At 37.0% G+C, this 19,272-nt stretch overlaps 1 protein-coding gene across 2 annotated transcripts in view; it reads right to left on the bottom strand.

Annotated features, from left to right (window-relative positions):
- Positions 1 to 19,272, bottom strand: part of SGCD (sarcoglycan delta) — a 1,325,612-nt gene that overhangs the window by 1,073,173 nt on the left and 233,167 nt on the right. For both annotated transcript variants that reach the window (XM_043990097.1, XM_043990098.1), the window contains one exon: positions 18,635 to 18,731. The gene's annotated coding sequence lies outside the window, so the exon portion shown is untranslated. The remainder of the gene's footprint in view (positions 1 to 18,634; positions 18,732 to 19,272) is intronic.

Genomic DNA, 19,272 nt, shown 5'->3' with positions numbered 1-19,272 from the left:
AAGTGAAATGTACCATATACCAAATAACAGCAATATTGTAAGATGATATGGGGCAAATGACTTTGTTATTTTCAGCAATGCAATGATCCAAGACAACTCTGAAGGACTTATGAAAAATGCAATCCATCTACAGAGAATGAACTGATGCAGCTCAGATACAGATGGAAGTATATTTTGTTGTTGTTAGTTCCTTTTTCTCAACCTTTTTTTGGTCTGCTATGTTTTGTACAACTCCACATGTATAACATATTGAATTGCTTGAGTTCTTAAGGGAGGGATAGGGAGGAAGGATGAGAATTTGGAACAGACAGCTCTGTGTTGGTGAAGGGACTATCAACACAAATTAAAATCTTTTAAGGATAGTATATTTACATTGATCTAGGGTATCCATCCCATGGAATGTGCTCAGAGCCATTGCTAACTCTGGTCACACAGGGGCTTTGGTACCTGTTTTCAGGCCTGTTGTTGTACTGACAGGACTTTGTGTTTGGGGAAAACTCATCAAACCCTTAGTGTTCCCTTGGTCCCCATCCCCTCCCTTCCCCTCCTGACAACAGGGATGGAAGTAGAGTACTGCATCAGTTAAAGGAAGAGACAACTTCCAGTTATCTCTCTACATTGCAAGCCCCGCCCCCACTCCTGAACTGCAGGTTCCCTCTCCCCTAGGTAGCCCTACCTTCTTCATTTGCTTCTCCCCTATTCTTAATTCAAAAGATTATTCAGCACCATCAAACTCCCTGAATTTCTTGGAGGTGGGAAGAAAACAAAACAAAACAAAACAATTTCTTTCAAACTAAATCTTCCAGAAACCCATACAAACAGTCTCCATCTCAAAAGCTGTCTACATAGGCACTCAAGTAGAGCAGCCCCAAGCCTAGCAATGTACAGTGAAAACAAGATGCAGGCAAAGTCAGAAAAGCCTAAATATTTTTAGGAGATCTGGCAGGAAGAATTCACTTCACGCAAGGCTTCAGGCTCTAAATCAAATCAAAAGTTTACAACATAATACATCTTACCTCCAATGGCTATGAGACCTAACCTTCTCCAGAAAGCAGATGACCTCTGGAATAGTTTCATTAATGGCCACTCCAGGCCAAACTTCCAGGAAAGAATTGTTAAATATTCTAGTTCTTGTATGAATGAAATCTTATGGCCACTAAAGTACTCATCATGATGTATCTCTGCTGGGGTGGACCCAACTGCAGACTCAAAGACAGAGGAGCAGACAAGTAGCTGCTGTCTGGCTAGATGAACTGAGGGTGTGCTTAAAAACATACCCAAAATATGCTGAAGCATTGTTTCTTTGTGGCACAGCCAGGGTTGGCTAGAAAGTGACAAGTCTGCCCACTACTCCAGGAAGTTGCTATAATCAATGGAGTTCCTAGCAAAAGCCTGTGCCTAACTGGAATGCCAAGAGGCAGAGTTTCAAATGACCTCAGATTCTTCAAATAGTGGCTGCTGCCATAAACTAATGAAGGATTTCTAAAATGTTGACAATGTAGTAATGACTATTGATCATATATTGGATTGAGTTTGAGATTGTCTTTTCTAGCCATCTTTAGTTATTTTTTTTTCCATTAGTATCTCTGGAAAGACTGGCTGTTTCATTATGTCCTATACCTCTATGATAGTTTCAGTGTCTTACCTACCAGACTGAAAGATGCCCAAGGACAAGAAGCTGAATTTATTCATCTTTATATCATTCACAGGCCCTATAGGGCCCAGGGTCTTAAATTCAGAGGACAACAAATTATGTTGACCAAATTGAATCAAGCTTAACTTGCCATCAATCAATAAAATAAGCATTTGTTTAAGTTCTCACTATGTACCAAGCCCTGTGCTAAGTGCCTAGGATATACAACAAAAGCCCCAAACAGTCCTGCTTTCAAAGAGCTTAAAGAACATAATAAGTTTATATGAACATTATTAAATAAAAACAAGGCATGCGTAGTGGCAGACTAGTTGGCCTGGGTCCAGTTAAGGATACTCTGACCATAAGGAGGATATTCTGACCATGAGAAATGATACAGTTGATCAGCTTGCTGGGGTCAGTTAGAGGGTACTCTTTCCTTGGAAAAGCAAAGTAGGCAATTAACCAGATAGTGGTTAGTCAAACATAACAAAGAAGACATGTCATGGGCACCCAGAAAGTTGGGTGCCTTGAAATTTATAGTAGGAACCTAATTGGGCTAGATGTGCTTGCTATGTGATTAGGACCAGGTAGTGACAATAATCTTAAATTAGGAATATGACATATTTACTGTTTCATGTATCCCATTCCCCAATAGCTAGCATCCTCACTCTCCAAACGGCTGTAACTTTTCAGTTCTAAGTCTATCTCCCCACCCCCTTCTATCCCCTATAAAAGTATTGTCTTTACTCTAGCTGAGGGAGGAACATGCCATAAATCTGCTCCTCCCCAGGAGTTGAAATTTAGCCTTCTTCTCCTGGTCATACCTCTGTGTGCCAGATGAAAACCATTACTTAAACTTTGATTGGATTGTGTGTGAGAGTAATTCTTTGATGGAAGAATACTTTTCAGATCCAGTTTCATGGTGTCACATGTGTATATGGAATCTCCTCCCTCTCTGTCTCCTTTCCTGTCCCTCTCTCTGTCCTTCTCTATCTCCTTCCCCTTTCCATTTTTTTCATTCTTCCCTCCCTTCCTCCCTCCTTCCCTTCCTTTCTCCCTCCTTCCCTCTACATTTAGACATATATACATATACCCATTATAGATATATGTGTGTGTGTGTGTGTGTGTATATATATATATGTATATATATATATATATATATATACATAAAATTTCATTTTTGTGAATTCATTGTTTGTTACATGTTACGTTTTGTTTTGTTTTGTTTTATTTATAGTGGCAGTACCAATGATTTTTATAATGTTACATTTATTTCTCTTCACAACCTGGTCTCTTCCCACCTTTGCAATTTTCTTATTCCATACCCTCATCCTTTCCATGTACCCTAATTGAATGAACCTTTGTTGCTCCTTTCTAACCAATTCTATCTTCTCTTTTCAGGGAAGAGGATACAGAATAAGAAGATTAGTAAGGAATGAAGGGGCTAGGTTGTAAAGAGAAATAAATGATATATTGTAAAAATCATTAGTATACCCACTGTCCAAAACAAAGCACAGGAAGATGTAATATAAACAATAAATTTGCATAAATAACTTAATAATAATCATTCATTCACTCTATGAAGATTTGTGAATAACCAGCTACATGCAAAGGTCAATTTGCTCTAGAGTAGGCAAAGCTGATTCTTTATCATGCCAATTATCCAGATATGATGAAAGACTCAATCTTTTATGTAGATACTTTGCTCACCCAAGGCCACACATCCAGAAAGCTGAAACATTCAAGTGAGCGAGAGGCAGAGTCAATATTTGGACTCATGAGTCAAACAGAAATTCATAAGTCTGGGGTTCTGTGGAGTCCAAAATCTAAGTGACTGTCTCAATTTTTTCAACTTTATTCTAGATGTTTTTATCTTTCAGACAAAACCTTGAACTTATTTTCACCATGCATTCTTCAAAAGAACTAAATCACAAAACACAGTGTATCCCAAACGTTTTCAAGCAGTTTTAAGTTTAAATATCTATTCATTAAATATTAAGCATAAGTGGCTTTAATATACATTTAACAATGTAAATAGCTTTAATTAATATTTAATAGCTATTAATTTCTTGCTATTTATTAAGTTCTTAAATACCTTTAATAGCTATTTAATAGTGCTGAAAACCTAAAACTACACTGATTTTTGAGATACTTGTATATTTTTTAAAAGATTAGCATTAAGAGTAATCTAACCAGAAGAGAGAGTTATAGTCAGACACAGATAAAAAGAGGAAAAAGACACCAGGAAGCGTATTTTTAAAAAGCAAATTACTCATGTTAGAGATGAACTCTTTTACCTTCCCCCCTCCCCCTGGGGTGTCATTACTGAATACTCTTGTCCAGGTCCCGAAATTGTACCCTGGGTACTGGAGACAGTTAATATGCTTTCAAGTGGAAATGGAATATTTCTTCCCAGTATAATCAGGTCACATAGGTTATGCTATAACGCAGCACCAAGAGCAATATGTAACACATTCTAAACGATGATGAAGATCATGGTTGTGGTGGTGATACCTAACATTTTATATAGCACTTACTATTTGTCAGGCACTGTGCTAAACCCTTTATAATTATTATTTGAAATGACCCTCACAACCCCGGGAGGTAGGTACTATTAGTACCTCCATTTTACAGATAAAATGGTTAAGGGATTAGTTTCTATGATGATACAAAAACAATAACTAAGATTTGTGAATATCCAGCTGCATGCAAAGGCCCATTTGCTCTATAGTAGGCAAAGCTGATTCTTTATCATGTCAATTATCCAGATACAATGAAAAACTCAATCTATTATGCAGATACTTAGTGTCTTGGGGTCAAGGCTATTTGATCCTCATAATGACCCCATGAGCTTGCAATCATTGTTCCCAGTGGAGAGGTAAGCAAACTCAAGCTCAGAGAGGTTAAAAAGACTTGCCCGGGACCACACAATAAGCACAAGGCAGAGCCAGGACCCACAAGTTAAAGCAAAGTTCAAGACCAGCTCAGCCAGCTAAGATCAGATCATCATTGGTACACTGGGGAAGTCTTCAGTCACAGTGATTTTCCTAGAAATGGTTACTCAGTTTCACTCAAGGCAATTTCTTCAGCTCCCTGTGTCTTTTTGTTACTGCCCTTTCATCTGCTACATGTGGACCAACTATACATGTAAAGGACCTGAGCTTAACTCCAGCCACTTAAATATCATTTTAATCTTTGCATGAAGAAGATATTATAGGAGCTTAGTCAACTTATGGTTGGTGGGCTAAAGAAACTAAGTCCCTGGAGAAGGACTTTTTCTTCTTGTCTCTGAATCTGATCTTTCAGGACTTTTGTTCTTCTCATGTGGGGCCTCAGAAATACTTCACAGAGTTAGGGGCAAGGGTGTACTAGAGTCAGCTCTTACCAGCTTGATTGTTTGGTGTCAAACAAATAGAAAGGGATCCCTGCAGGGGCATACTGATTTAGAAAATTACAAATAACCATTATCTATGTTGTATTGTATTTCTTTTATTATTCTCAAAACATTTCCTAATTATATGTTCATCTGGTTTAGGAACCTTTAGGATTTTTGCAGTAGGGCCACAAGTTTGATACCTCTGGTCTAGACTTAAGAAAAAGATAAAGAAAAGGTTAAGAATGATGATTAAACTTGCACCTTCTTTTTGGAGAATCAGTTGATAATATTTACCAGCATGCCCATGCTTATGGACCAGTGACAAAAATTCCTATTCCCGCTTTCTTTTTCCCAGATGCAGGACTCATCCCATCAGTAGAGAAATGACCAGTTTCCTTAGGAACTCCCTGAGTCAGTTCAAGCAATAAAAAGAATATATGCATTTTAAAATTTTAATTTAAAATTATTTTCAGCTCCAAATTCTTTCCCTCCCTCCATTCCCTCTCCCACCCATTGATAGGGTAAGAATTACAATGCCAATTAAACATATGAAGTTAGAACATATGGATTTAGTGCCAGAGAGCATCCATTTAAATTTCTCCTCTGCTGTTTCTTACCTGTGTGACTTAGAACAAGTCACTGTAACTCTATGAGCCTTATTTTCCTCATTTGTAAAATGAGGGGGTTGGATGAGGTCCTTTCCAATGCTAAATCAATGATCCTAAAACTAGATTACCTCTGAGGTCCCTTATTGTTCTAAGTCTTTGGTGCTATGACCCACTCACATTCTCTTGATTGTGTGTAAGATACAGCAAGTTGGAGATAGCAAATGAGATTCAGGTTGAGGTTTCAGCCAGATTACTTAAACATGGAGATCTCTTCTAGATACAATCCTATGTTTTGATTGCCACCTTATTTTCTGTATCACTGGGGGACAGAACCAATGGGAGAAAAAGGAAGCTTCTTAACAATCAGTGTTTTCCCAAAGTGGAATGGGTTACTTAGATGGGTAATGAGTTCCCCATCATTGCTAAATGGCCATTTGTTACAATTTTGTAGATGGGATTTAAATTTAGGGGAGGTAAAAAGTGAAAACATAGTGTTATTACTGGGGTTCTATATGGGGGTTTAGGGATCCCTGGGTCTGTCATAGGTTTATAAGATCACTGGGTTTGGGGGCAGAGGAGCTTGTGGATGGAGGTGGTATTTGTGATTACAGAGTTTCTCAGGAGAGAATCACGAAGGCCAAAGTCTATATAACCCCTCTCCTCTACCATATAATAAAATCCTTCAGAGCTGTGACTTTACCCTATTCATATTTCTGTTCTATACAGCAGAGCTTCTCATACACAAGAGCTGCTTGATTAGTTTGTTGAATGAATTATTAAAGTTGATGTGATCCTTGGAAGGAGGTTTGGTGCTGGCAGAAAACAATCCAGCTTGCCTAACCTGTTCAAGCTATTTTCTTTCAGGATGGCCAATGTATTCTAGTAGAAAAACCTCCCCAGATATGGAATCAGAGGACCTAAGGTCAAAAACCAAGTTTGAGATTTATTGTTCAACTCTGATCAAGTCTCTTACCTCTTTGAGTCTCAGTTTCATCCTCTGTAAAATTAGAGGACTAGGAACATATGGTCCCTCTGGGCTTTAAATCTATGACCCTATAATCTTCAAAGATGTTGTGACTGAAAGTTATTTTCCATTCTCCTTGCATGATTTCAGGCTTAAATCAGGGAAACAGGAAGATGAGCTCTATGGTCATTTGGAAAATATCACTGATCTAACCTCTTTTTTGTTTTCTTCTACGTAGGTTTTTTAATAAATTATTGATGCTCTTTTTTATATCTCTATCATTTTCTACTAATTCATTCTTCCCTCCCTTGTAACAAATAAGCATAGACAAGCAAAACAAATCAACACATTGACCATGTCTGAAAATGCGTGTCTCACTCTATACCTTTAGCCCATTACTTTTCTATCAAGAGACAGGAAGAATTATATGCAATTTTATAAGACAACATCTATTTTATCAGGTAGGACACATTTGTGAACTCACACTAGTAGGATGCTGAGCCCAGAATTAGAACTATAAGAACCAAATTGATTCTAGGCTCCATAATTTAAGGGCTGTACAGTCTTGTGAACGTCACCTAAAGTCTGGAAGATTGTTTATTTTTTGGATGGGGATTCCTGCCTCAGCTCCATTCCAACTCCATAGGTCATAGATCTGAAAGGGTCTCTTGAGGCCATCTGACCTTACCCCCTCATTTTACAGATGAAGAAACTGAGGCTCAAGAGAGGTAGATGACTTGCTCAATATCATATTCGTAGTGAGTAGCCAAGCCAGATTTTGAATCCAGGCTTTCTGCCTATAAATCCTGTACTCTTTGCACCACATGGCAGCTGTCTCTCCCATCCTACAAAACTTCCGGCTTTCCATTAGCAACATGAACCAGAATTATTACTCTTCTAATATTGACATTACCAATAGCAAATACTTGTAGTAAAGAAGCCAGATGCATCATGCTTATCTCTAATTCTGTATAGTGGACATTACTTCCCCAGCATGACAGTGAAGCACTGAGGTTTCCTTTCACAAAGGTCCATCTTGAAAATTCAGATTCCCACCTCCAGAAAACTAAGGTTTAATGATCCAAATGTGGGCTGGCTCCACAGGGGACTGGCAGGAAATCCACTACAAAAAGCATCTGTCCCATTCTGAATGATGAAGCCCACATTTTGAGGTCTACTCTCGGGGATTCCTTCTTGATAAACTCCACCCCATTATACATAAAACATTATTATATAAGCATTCATTTGTTTATACAACTATGATATAAGATAGTATATCTAGATTTGAAAGGGATTTCAGAGGCCATTTATAACAATCTATCTTGTATATGGGAATATTGAGGCTCAAAGAGGATAATGACAATAACAAGGTCATAAGATAGTAAGCATAAGAAATGGGATTTGAAACAATTTTCTTTGACTCCCAAGACAGAATACTTTCCACTGTAGCATTCTGGTTCATTTCCAGGGAAATTTGTTACAGTTGCATTTACAGAGTTGAAGTAGACATAAGAGATTATCTAATTCAACTTATACCTGATCAATAATTCCTTCTATAGGGGGAAGAGCCAAGATGTCAGAGGAAAGGCAGCTACTAGCCTGAGCTCTCCCCAAGACCCCTCCAAATACCTTCAAATAATGCCATAGGACAATTCCTGGAGCAGCAGAATCTCCAAAAAGATAGGGTGAAATAATTTTCCAACCAAAGAAAACTTGGAAGGTTGGCAGGAAAGGTCTATTGTACTAGGATGAGAGTGGAGCACAGCACCACTATAGACCCAGCCCCAGCAAACCAGGAATAGGCCTTGGGAGCTTCTGAATTAGCAGCAGCAGCAACTCCTTCTGGAAATCAGCCCACAGAAGTAAGGGGGCTGAAAAATTGGCCAGAAGGTGATGACAGGGATCTCTTCGCTAGAACTGAGGCAGGACTCTTGTTGCGACCATACTCAGATCCAGGTCACAATCTTGGGTGGTAGTCCCAGGTTTGGGAGGAGAACAAACACACAGGAGCTTGCAGTAAAAGTGGAGTGGGATTCTGTTCATAGTTCCAGGAAAGACAAACAGGCCTGCAGTTGTTTGAAGACCATTGCACAGACCAGGAGAATAGTAAACATACTTCTCCTTAAATCATACCGCCTTGGAAGAACTAAAACAAATACTTAGAAGTATCTCTGAAAACAGCTTCACAACTCTCTCCCCCCCCCACCCCCAAAGCTTGGAACAGTGCACCTTCCACCGGGAAACAGTACCCCACTTTAACAAAGAGTTAAAAGTCAGGAAATAGGCTGAGAAAATGAGCAAACAGAAAAAAAATGCTGATCCTAGAAAGTTTCTATGGTGACAAGGAATATAAAAATATACCCTCAGAAGAAGATAACAAAGTCAAAGCTCCTACATCCAAAGCTTCCAAGAAAAATATGAATTAATCTCAGGCCATAGAAGCACTCATGAGAGAGGTAGAGGAAAAAATGGAAAGAGAAATGAGAGTGATGGAAGAAAATCATCAAAAAAAGTCAACAGCTTGGTAAAGGAGACACAAAAAAGTACTGAAAAAAATAACACCTTAAAAAACAGACTAAGCCAAATGAAAAAAAGAGGTACAAAAAAGGCAATGAGGAAAAGAATGTTTTGAGAATTCAAATTGGCCAAATAGAAAAGTAGGTACAAAAGCTCTCTGAAGAACATAATTCCTTAAAAATTAGGATTGAGCAAATGGAAGCTAAGGACTTTATGAGAAATCAAGAAATAATAAAACCAAAAGAATGAAAAAAATAGAAGGCAGTGTGGAATATCTCATTGGAAAACAACTGGTTAGAAAATAGATCCAGGAGAGATAATTTGAAAATTATTAGACTACCTGAAGGCCATGATAAAAAAATAGCCTAGACATCATCTTCCAAGAAATTGTCAGGGAAAATTTCCCTGATATTCTAGAACCAGAAGGTAAAATAGAAATTGAAAGAATCCACTAATAACCTCCTGAAAGATATCTTAAAATGAAAATTCCCAGGAATATTACAGCCAAGTTCCAAAGCTCCCAGGTCATGGAGAAAATATTACAAGTCGCCAGAAAGAAACAATTCAAGTATTATGGAGCCACAGTAAGGAAAACACAAGATTTAGCAGCTTCTACCTTAAGGAATCAGAGGGTTTGGAATATGTTATTCTGGAGGGTAAAGGAACTGAGTTTACAACCAAGAATCACTTACCCAGCAAAACTGAGTATAATCCTTCCAGGGAAAAATGGGAATTCAGTGAGAAAGAGGACTTTCAGGCATTCTTGATGAAAAGACCTAAGCTGAGTAGAAAATATAACTTTCAAATATAAGTCTCTAGAGGAGCCTAAAAAGGTAAACAGTAAAAAGAAATCCTAAGAGATATTAAAAGGCTAAACAAAATGGGAAAATGATATTTGTTACTCATAAGAACTTCCTCATTATTAGGGTAGCTGGAGGGAGTATACTTAGAGAGCACAGGTGTGAGTTGAATAGGAAGGGATAATATCTTTAAAAAAATAAAATTAAGGGGCAAGAGAGGAATGTACTGGGAGAAAGGGAAAGGGAGACATGGAATGAGGTAAAGTATCTTACATAAATAAGCCAAAAAAAAAAAGCTTATACAGTAGAGGGGGAAATGGGGCTGGTGTTGGGGAGTAAGTGAACCTTACTCTCATCAAAATTGGTTCAATTCAACTGGGTATAGTAATCTGTCTTATTCTGTAAGAAAGTAGGAAGAGAAGGGGATAACGGTGTGTGTGTGTGTGTGTGTGTGTGTGTGTGTGTGTGTGTGTGTGTGTGTGTGTGTGATAAAAGTAAGGACAGATGGGGGAGGGGGCAGTCAGAAGCAAAATACTTTTGAGGAGGTACAGTGTGAAAGGAGATAGAGGATAAAGTAAATGTCATGGGGACAGAATAGGATGGAGATAAATACAGTTGGCAAAGTAACTGTGAATAAATTTTGAAAAAAATTTGTCTGATAAAGGTCCCATTCCTCAAACACATAGAGAACTGTGTCAAATTTATTAAAATAAGAGCCATTCCCCAATTGATAAATGATCAAAAGATATGAAGAGTTTTCAGATGAAATAATCAAAGCTGTCTGTAGTCAGATAAAACAATGCTCTATTTCACTTTTAATTAGAAAGCTGGAGGTGGCTCAGTGGATAGAGCACCGGCCCTGGATTCAGGAGTACCTGAGTTCAAATCCGACCTCAGACACTTAACACTTACTAGCTGTGTGACCTTGGGCAAGTCACTTAACCCCAATTGCCTCACTAAAAAAAAAAAATAAATAAAAAAAATTAGAAAGCTGGAATTCAAAATAATTCTAGGATACTACCTCATAACTATGAGATTGAATAATAGGACAGCAGAAGAAATGACAAATGTTTTAGGGGACATGGGAAAAATGAGACATTAATGCACTGTTGGTGGAGTTGTAAACTGATTGAAACATTCAATTTGGAACTATGGCCAAAGGGCTATAAAACCATGAATATTCTTTGATCAAGTAATACCACTACAAGGTTGGTATCCAAAAAGAGAAAAAAAAACAAAGTTAAAGGAGCTATATATATAAAAATGTTTATGGCAGCCCTTTTTGGATGCATAGAATGTGAAGTTGACGAGATGCCCATCAATTGGGGAATGACTGAACAACTTGTGGGATGAGATTATGATGGAACACTATTATGTTATATAAAAAAAAAATGAGCAAGATGCTCTCAGAAAAACCTGGAAAGAATTACAGAGCTGATGCAAAGTGAAATGTATACAAAGTAATGGCAATATTGTAAGATGATCAGCTGTGAATAGCTTAGCTCTTCTCAGCAACACAATGATCTAAGACAACCCTGAAGGACTTATGAAATATGTGATCCATCTCCAGAGAAAGAACTGATGGTGTCTGTTTTTTTTGTCTATTTTCTTTCATAACCTAATATGGAAATGTTTTGCATGACTACACATGTACAACATATTGAATTGCTTGTGTTCTTAAGGGAGGGTAAGGAGGGAGGGAGAAAGAAACTTTGGAAAACAAAGTTTTAAAAAATGGATGTTGGAAATTGTTTTTATGTGTAATTGGGGAAAAACAAGATTCTCAATAAAAATTTTAAAAGATAAAGAATTTCCTCCATAAAATTCTTGACAAGTAGCTGTTGTGTCTATTTGAAGTCCTTTGATGAGAGAGCACACACAATCTCCCATTTCATTTTGAGGTAGCTATAATAATTAGAAAACTTTTTTTCCTTTACATCAGGACTAATGTATACTTCATTATGACTTTCAATGAATTTTCCTATTTCTAACCTCTGGGGCCAAGCAGAATAAACAGAATTCCTCTTCCATGCTATCATTCTTCAAATCCTTGAAGATAGCAATCATATGTACCTTAAGTTACTATTCCTAATAATTTCCTTCTTCCATCCCACCAATCAAATTCCCTTGTTACTATTTTCTGTCCTTTTACTATTCAGGACACCTTTTCCATGAGCTTCAGTTTGTCTCTGTTCTTCCTAAAATGTGGTACACAGAAATAAACATAGTACTCTGGATATATACTGAGGAACTAGCATCTCCCTAGTTTGTGATACTATGCCTCTCTTAAGGCAGCTTTATGTTACATTTGCTTTTTGGGTGCTATTCCCCACTGTTAACTCATACATGGTTTTCAGATAATGAAAAAGAAAAAAAAATGTGTTTTCTCACACAAACAATCACCTAGCCATATCTTCCTGACTGTGTATATGCAGGATTTAAAAACTATATCTATTGCCTTTCATTGTTACTTTCTGCCAATAGTTCTTGCATGTCAAGATTTTTTTTTTTTTTTGATATCGTGACTCAGTTGTACAATGTATCATTAACCATACTTCCTAGCATCAGGTTGACTTTCTATTTGACAAGTATATCATGTATGGCTTCATCAATATCATTGAAAAATAGTTTAACAGTAAAGAACTATGGATATATTCCTGGGTAGTCTCCACTAGAGACCTATCTCCAAATTGAAATCTATAAATCAATGACAACCCTTTAAGTATATCCATTCAAAAATTTCTAAATCCACCTACTTTTACTGTAATTTAAAACACGTTTCTCCCAACTAGTTCACAAGGATAACATGAGTGCCTGGTGCAAATTGGCCTCTGACATCTATGTCAACCATGTTTACAGTATTCCTTTAATCTACCAATTTACTATGTCACTTACTAGATCATGTTTTTTTTGCATGAAACATGAAATTTATTACTTGAATTCATTTGTTTACTCCTGTCCAGGCAGTATACTACCATGATATTATTGTTTCTGTTTCTCCTTCCACTGATCTTTACTTAAATTTGTCTACCACCCTTCCCTTTCTGATTCCTAGATTGCTTTACTGAGTATATAACATGCTCTGTTACTTTGTACTCCATCCTTCTTAGCTATTCTCTTTCTTTAGTATATGGTATACACTTCTAACCATGTGTGCTATTCTACCAAGTTTCAATAATAATATGAAGTAGAACTTGCTTCTTTATGTTAGAATTTCTAGTTTACCTTGCTTATTACCTACATTTTCTGCATTTGTTTATAGACATGTGAGGTTAAGTGTTTTATTCTTCATGCCTTTTTTGTATTTATTCTTCTGTGAATTACAAGGTATGTAAATTGCTGCTCTTCTTCCCATGAGGTAGCTACTACTAGCTATTTTCTTTTAGCAGATAAACATAGTGAGGTTTTCCTTCCCTCCCCCACCTTTTAAATCAAAGCTCCTATGGTCTGATTTTCAACATACTAGGCAAACATATCCTTGATAATGATTCATTCATCTGTGGTTTATAAAGCATTTATTATATACAAAGTCTCTAATAAGTCCTCTTCAAATGTATCATCATATTCTTCAAGTCACCTTGGATTCCAAAGCTATGCCAGGGGGCAGCTAGGTGGCACAGTGGATAAAGCACCGGCCCTGGATTCAGGAGTACCTGAGTTCAAATCCGGCCTCAGACACTTGACACTTACTAGCTGTGTGACCCTGGGCAAGTCACTTGACCCCCATAGCCCCCCCCCAAAAAAAAAGCTCAGTCCCAATAACTGATTCTCAATGTTATCTAAAAGAAAAGACACAAAAGCTATGCCAGGGAAGCATAAGCCATAACCCAAGATTTTTCATTAAGCAAGACATGGAATACTTATAAGTACAGATGGAAAGAATATTAGATTATGTACAGTTCTATATGATCAAATAATAAAATGCAAATTTTTCAAGTTTATCATTAGAATTCACCTTTCCCTTTAACTTCAAGGTGATGATAACTTATGCAGCATTTTATATTTTTCAAAGGACTTTCACCCTCATTATAGCAGGACTTCCTAACCTGGAATCCAGAGACCCATGGATGTCCATGGATAGATTTCAGGGGATCTGTGAAATTGGATGTGAAAAATACAATTTTATTTTCACTAACATTTAACTCAAATTTAGTATCCCCTCAAATTGTTTAAAAACATAATTCTGAGAAAGGGTCTAGGGGCAGCTAGATGGTGCAGTGGTTAAAGCACCGGCCCTGGATTCAGGAGTACCTGAGTTCAAATCTGGCCTCAGACACTTGACACTTACTAGCTGTGTGACCCTGGGCAAGTCACTTAACCCCCATTGCCTAAAAAAAAAAAAAAAAAAGAAAAAGAAAGGGTCTATAAGCATCACTAGACTGCCAAGTAGGTCCATGACACAAAAAACAATGAAAATTTATAATAAACTTAAAACAGCCTTATGAGGTAGTTAGGGAAGAAGGTATTACCCTCATTTGACAGGTGAGGGAAAGTGAAGCACAGAGAACTATATTGAGCCCAGAATCAACCATTCAAATCCCTTTTCTCTTCTTAGTTATATTTAAAGAACTGTTGTCTTTCATTACTTTGATGGCTATTTTACCAATATTGGTGAATGGCTTCAGGTGCTTAGAGATGAGTAAGGCAGATATATGAATGAAATTGCTGTTTAATTTGAGGCCAAAAGCTCTGCTCTTTTCTTTCTGCATATGATACAAATGTTATACAATCAGGTCCTTTCTTTAAACAAAGTGGCTTTCACATTGACAGTGACCAGAGAAAGCATTTAGTATTGATTATGTATCAAAACTCAAGTGTCAGAACCACACTGTACTCACCATATTTCTATGGCATGATGGCAAGGATGTGACCATTAAAAAAACCCATCTTCAGACTGGATTGTATCTACATATCATTCTGTACTTGTTACATGCTGTGACTTGTCCTCATTTTTTTCTTTCCCACCCAACATGTGAGCACGAAGTGTGTCTTTCGCTTTTCCCATAACTTCTCTTCAATCTTTCTTTCCCATCTATCCAGGAGATGTAATACTCTCTCCCAACACTAAATTAAAACTCAGCAGGTACTTCTAAATAAACTAATTGTACCTTTAATTCAATTTTGTGAAGGATTTCTTGAGTACCTATTATGCACTCATCTCTGTGCTGGGTGTCATGGGAGATTAAATGAAAAAAGAAAAAGAAAGACATGCTGCCTACCCTAAAGGAACTTATATTAATTGGAAGGCAGCTATTGAAGTAGTTTAGATTGCGAGTCAGTGGACCTGGGTTTGAATCCCCACTCTGTGTCACTTTGGGCAAATCTTTTCATCTCTCAAGGTTTTAATTCCCTCCTCCATAAAATGAAGGGGTCAGCATAGATAAGTCAATCTCTTAGAATGTATTGATCACTTCCCATGGGCCAGGTACTATGGTAGACATTAGGGATACAATCACAAAATGAAACTATCCTTGTCCTCAAGGTTTTACATTCTGCCAAGAAATATGGATGAATGTAAGGATATATACATTTAAAAATACAAATTAATGAAATGGCCATTTAGGAGGTAATATTAGAGCTGAATTTTTTTTTTCAGGGCAATTGGGGTTAAGTGACTTGCCCAGGGTCACACAGCTAGTAAGTGTTAAGTGTCTGAGGCCGGATTTGAACTCAGGTACTCCTGAATCCAGGGGCCGGTGCTCTATCCACTGCGCCATCTAGCTGCTCCTGAAATTTTAATAAATGTAGGTATTCTGAGGGGCAGATAAGTGGCATAGTGGATAGAATGCCAGGTCTGAAGTCAAGGCTGGATTTCAAATATGGTTACTGGGCAAGTCACTTAACCCTGTTTGCCTCAGTTTCTTCATATGTAAAATGAGCTGGAAAAGGAAATGGCTAACCACTCTATTATCTTTGCCAAGAAAACCCTAAATGGGAGCATGAAGAGTCAGACACAAGTGAAATGACTGAACAAGAAGGGATTCTAAGGAATGGGTCAAGCCTAGGCAAAGGCTCAGAAGGCAGGTGAAAAGTCATGTATGAAGAACAATCTCCCTAGTTTGGCAGAACTGTAGACTGTGTGAGAGAATAAAGTGTAAGAAGCCTAGAAAAATAGGTTTGAGCCAGGTTGTGAAAGACTTTAAATTCCAACTAAAGGACTTCATATTTTATGCTAGAGACAATAAAGAGCCTTTAAAGTTTTTTCAGCACAAGAGTAACATCATCAGATCTGGTTTTGTTTTTTTTTTTTAAGAATATCACTGTAGCAACTATGTGGAAAGTAGACTTAAGAATCTAGAGGCAAGGATATCAATTAAAAAGTGATTTCAACTGTTGAAGTGATAGATGATAAGATATTGAAATAGTGTGTGAAGGTGTAAATGGAGAGAAGTGAACACATGTGAAAGATGTTGAAGAGGTAGAATTCACAATACACTGATTGGTTTCAGTGGAAGCAAAAATAAATATGGGTACTGAAGAATTGTAGATGGCTCTAAAGTTCCAAATCTAGGTGACTACAAGAATGATGGTGGCTCTCAAAAAAAAAATAGGGAAGTTCAGAAGATGAATGGGCTTGGGGAAAAGATAATCAGTTTTGTTTAAGACATCAGACAATAAATAGCTGAAAGGGATCTCAAAGATAATCCAGTCCAACACTCTCATTTTAAAGATGAGAAAAAACAAAGCACAGAGAGGTAAGGTGACTTGCCCTGAGTCAATGTCTAAGGAAGGATTTGAAACCAGGACTTCAAGTCCAGTTCACTTTCCCTTTATGCCAAAATACCTTGTGTTTAGTTTCAGAAGCCCATGAAATATCCAGTATGAAGCATCTAATAGCCAGTTGGTTACATGAGACCAGCTCTACCAGCTCTTTGTCCTATGAATACAATATTTCAAGGTTAAGGTTAAAAATATTTTAAACTAATCATATAAAAATCTTTATATAGTAGATGAGATTTCTACAATGAGCAAAATTTACTACAGAATGTTAAATTGGAAAGCTCACAGGCATCAAACTGGCACAGACTAGTGATGATTCTGTGGAATTTATAGTTACTGAGTGTAACATTCCCAGCTCCCCTAATCAGATCATACATCACAGAAGTGATCACCATTGATGGTTTTAGATGAGCAGAAAGACAAACAAGATGCTGAAATTAAATGCAAGTGTGGTGTTGTAATCCCTACACCATTACCTAATATCAGACATTAATCATGATGGAGAAAAAAACCTATAATCTTTAGGTACCACTTGGGTCATAACAATTATGTCTACAGGAGAGACAATATCACAGATACAACAGGAAGAATCCAAGAAGAATAGTACAATTATACTGAGAGGAAACTGTCATGGGGTTGGTGGTGAGGGGGAACAAAGGGGTGTATTACATTATATTAGGTAATAGAGTTGGAAAATAACACTGGCCTGGGAGAAAAGTTGAGTTCTAGTCCCTGATCCATGATTTACTAGCTGTGTGAACTCATACATGTCATTTACTTTCTTAAGACCTTGGTTTTCTCATCTGTAAAGCAAGGTCATATCAGCTGATCTTTAGGATTCCTTTTTAGTTCCCTAAAATTCTATGCATTAAGATCTTCCCATTCTAAACATTTGTGTTGTATGATTCTTTGCTTAAGTTAACCAACCTAATTTGCACAGGAAGTCATTTGGGAGTTTATCCTCAGTAGAATAAATATTTTCTGGTGACAGAAGTCAAAGGAGAGACAGAAGCAAGTGCAATTTTGAAATAATAATAACAATAATAATAATAACTTAAGAAACACCAAAAGGATAGCTAGAAGAAGTGACTCTGCTAAAAAATGTGTGTTGTTATTCACAGGGGAGATGTACAGCCTGGATTTTTACAGGTAAGAACAGAAATAACATTTCTAAAAATTTCCTGGTGAGAATACAAATGCAAATGCAGGCTCACTGGCCAGAAGACAACTGTATAAACACATCAAATCCAGAGATACTTAGTAAAAACTGAGTGAGCTGAACTTCAGCTAGATCTAGAATGTAAATAGCAGCTCCCCAATCCCTCACTGTTACTAGATCACTCCTCATATTTTTTTAACTGTACAATTGCATATCTTTGATCAGCTTTACAGAGATGTTAGACAAACACCAGTTGTCCTAGAACAGCTGTACATGAAAAGACTGAATTGTACTCTCAGAAAAGCATTATATTTTAATTATTGAAGCTTTATAATTCTCCTTAGCCTACCCTAATACACACACATCTCATGTGCATACACACACACACACACACACACACACACACACACACACACACACAGACATATTTCTCTGATAAACCACACTCTTCTAGTAGCCAATAACATTTTAAAACTATTTCTACAGAGAAACAAGTTGATGTGGTATAATGAAAAGGTCACTGGACTTGGAGTTGAACAACCAGGTTTTTAATGCTGGCTAGGACACTTATTAGCTGTATACTTTACAAATCACTGAAAATTAGAGTTTCAGTTTCCTTATCTGTAAAATGAAATTAATATGAAATAAACTAGCACTTACCACAGTGCCTGGCAAATAGTAAGTTCTTAATAAACTCGTGTTTGGTCCCTCCCTCTTTCTTCCCCAGTTTCAAAGTTTGTTGGGAAGAAAACATTTTATAAACTCTATATATGAGACTATTGTATAAAATATTAGTAATGGTAGCCAACAACAAAAGTGACCACAATGACAACAACTAAAGTAAAGGGAGAACTCACAGGTGATGAGGCTCTACTTCGAGTTCTACTACTCAGTCATTGTAAGCAGGTGAAAGAGTTGAGTTACTGAAACAACACTCTGCTCCAGTTTCTCCATCTGCAGAATGGGAATGACAGAAAGAGACATTATCTCTGTGTCTAGAAAAATATAGAATTCATTTGTACATAAAATAAACCACTCATTCTGTGTCCTTAGACAAGTTACTTGCAATTCTCCATATCTCAGTTTCCTCATTTATCAAATCTTTCTCATGGGGTCATTGTGAGAATGATATGAGATAAAACATGTCTTTGGAAACATGTTAGACAAAATACAGAGAAGCATGGGAAGTCTTATGTAAACTGAGGCAAAGTGTAGTAAGAAGTAAGAAGAATCAAGAAAACAGTGCATACAATAATTACAATGTAAGTGAAAACAATTAGCAAAACAATTAAAACTGAATGTTATGAAAATATAATGACCAAGTTTGGCTCCAAAGAAGATATATGCAAATGTACCTCTCTTTGAGTTGTTGCAGAGGTGGGGGGATATAGATATAGAACATTTCATATAATGACAGACATTTTTAACATGTTGGTTAATTTTGATGAACTGTTTTTTAAATTGTTTTAAATTTTTTTTTAATTTTTTTTTTTTT

This window comes from Dromiciops gliroides, chromosome 2 (genome assembly GCF_019393635.1).
Source record: "Dromiciops gliroides isolate mDroGli1 chromosome 2, mDroGli1.pri, whole genome shotgun sequence".
Taxonomy (NCBI): domain Eukaryota; kingdom Metazoa; phylum Chordata; class Mammalia; order Microbiotheria; family Microbiotheriidae; genus Dromiciops; species Dromiciops gliroides.
The sequence above is the reverse complement of the archived record's forward strand: the minus strand, read 5'-3'. Positions and strand labels throughout refer to the sequence as shown.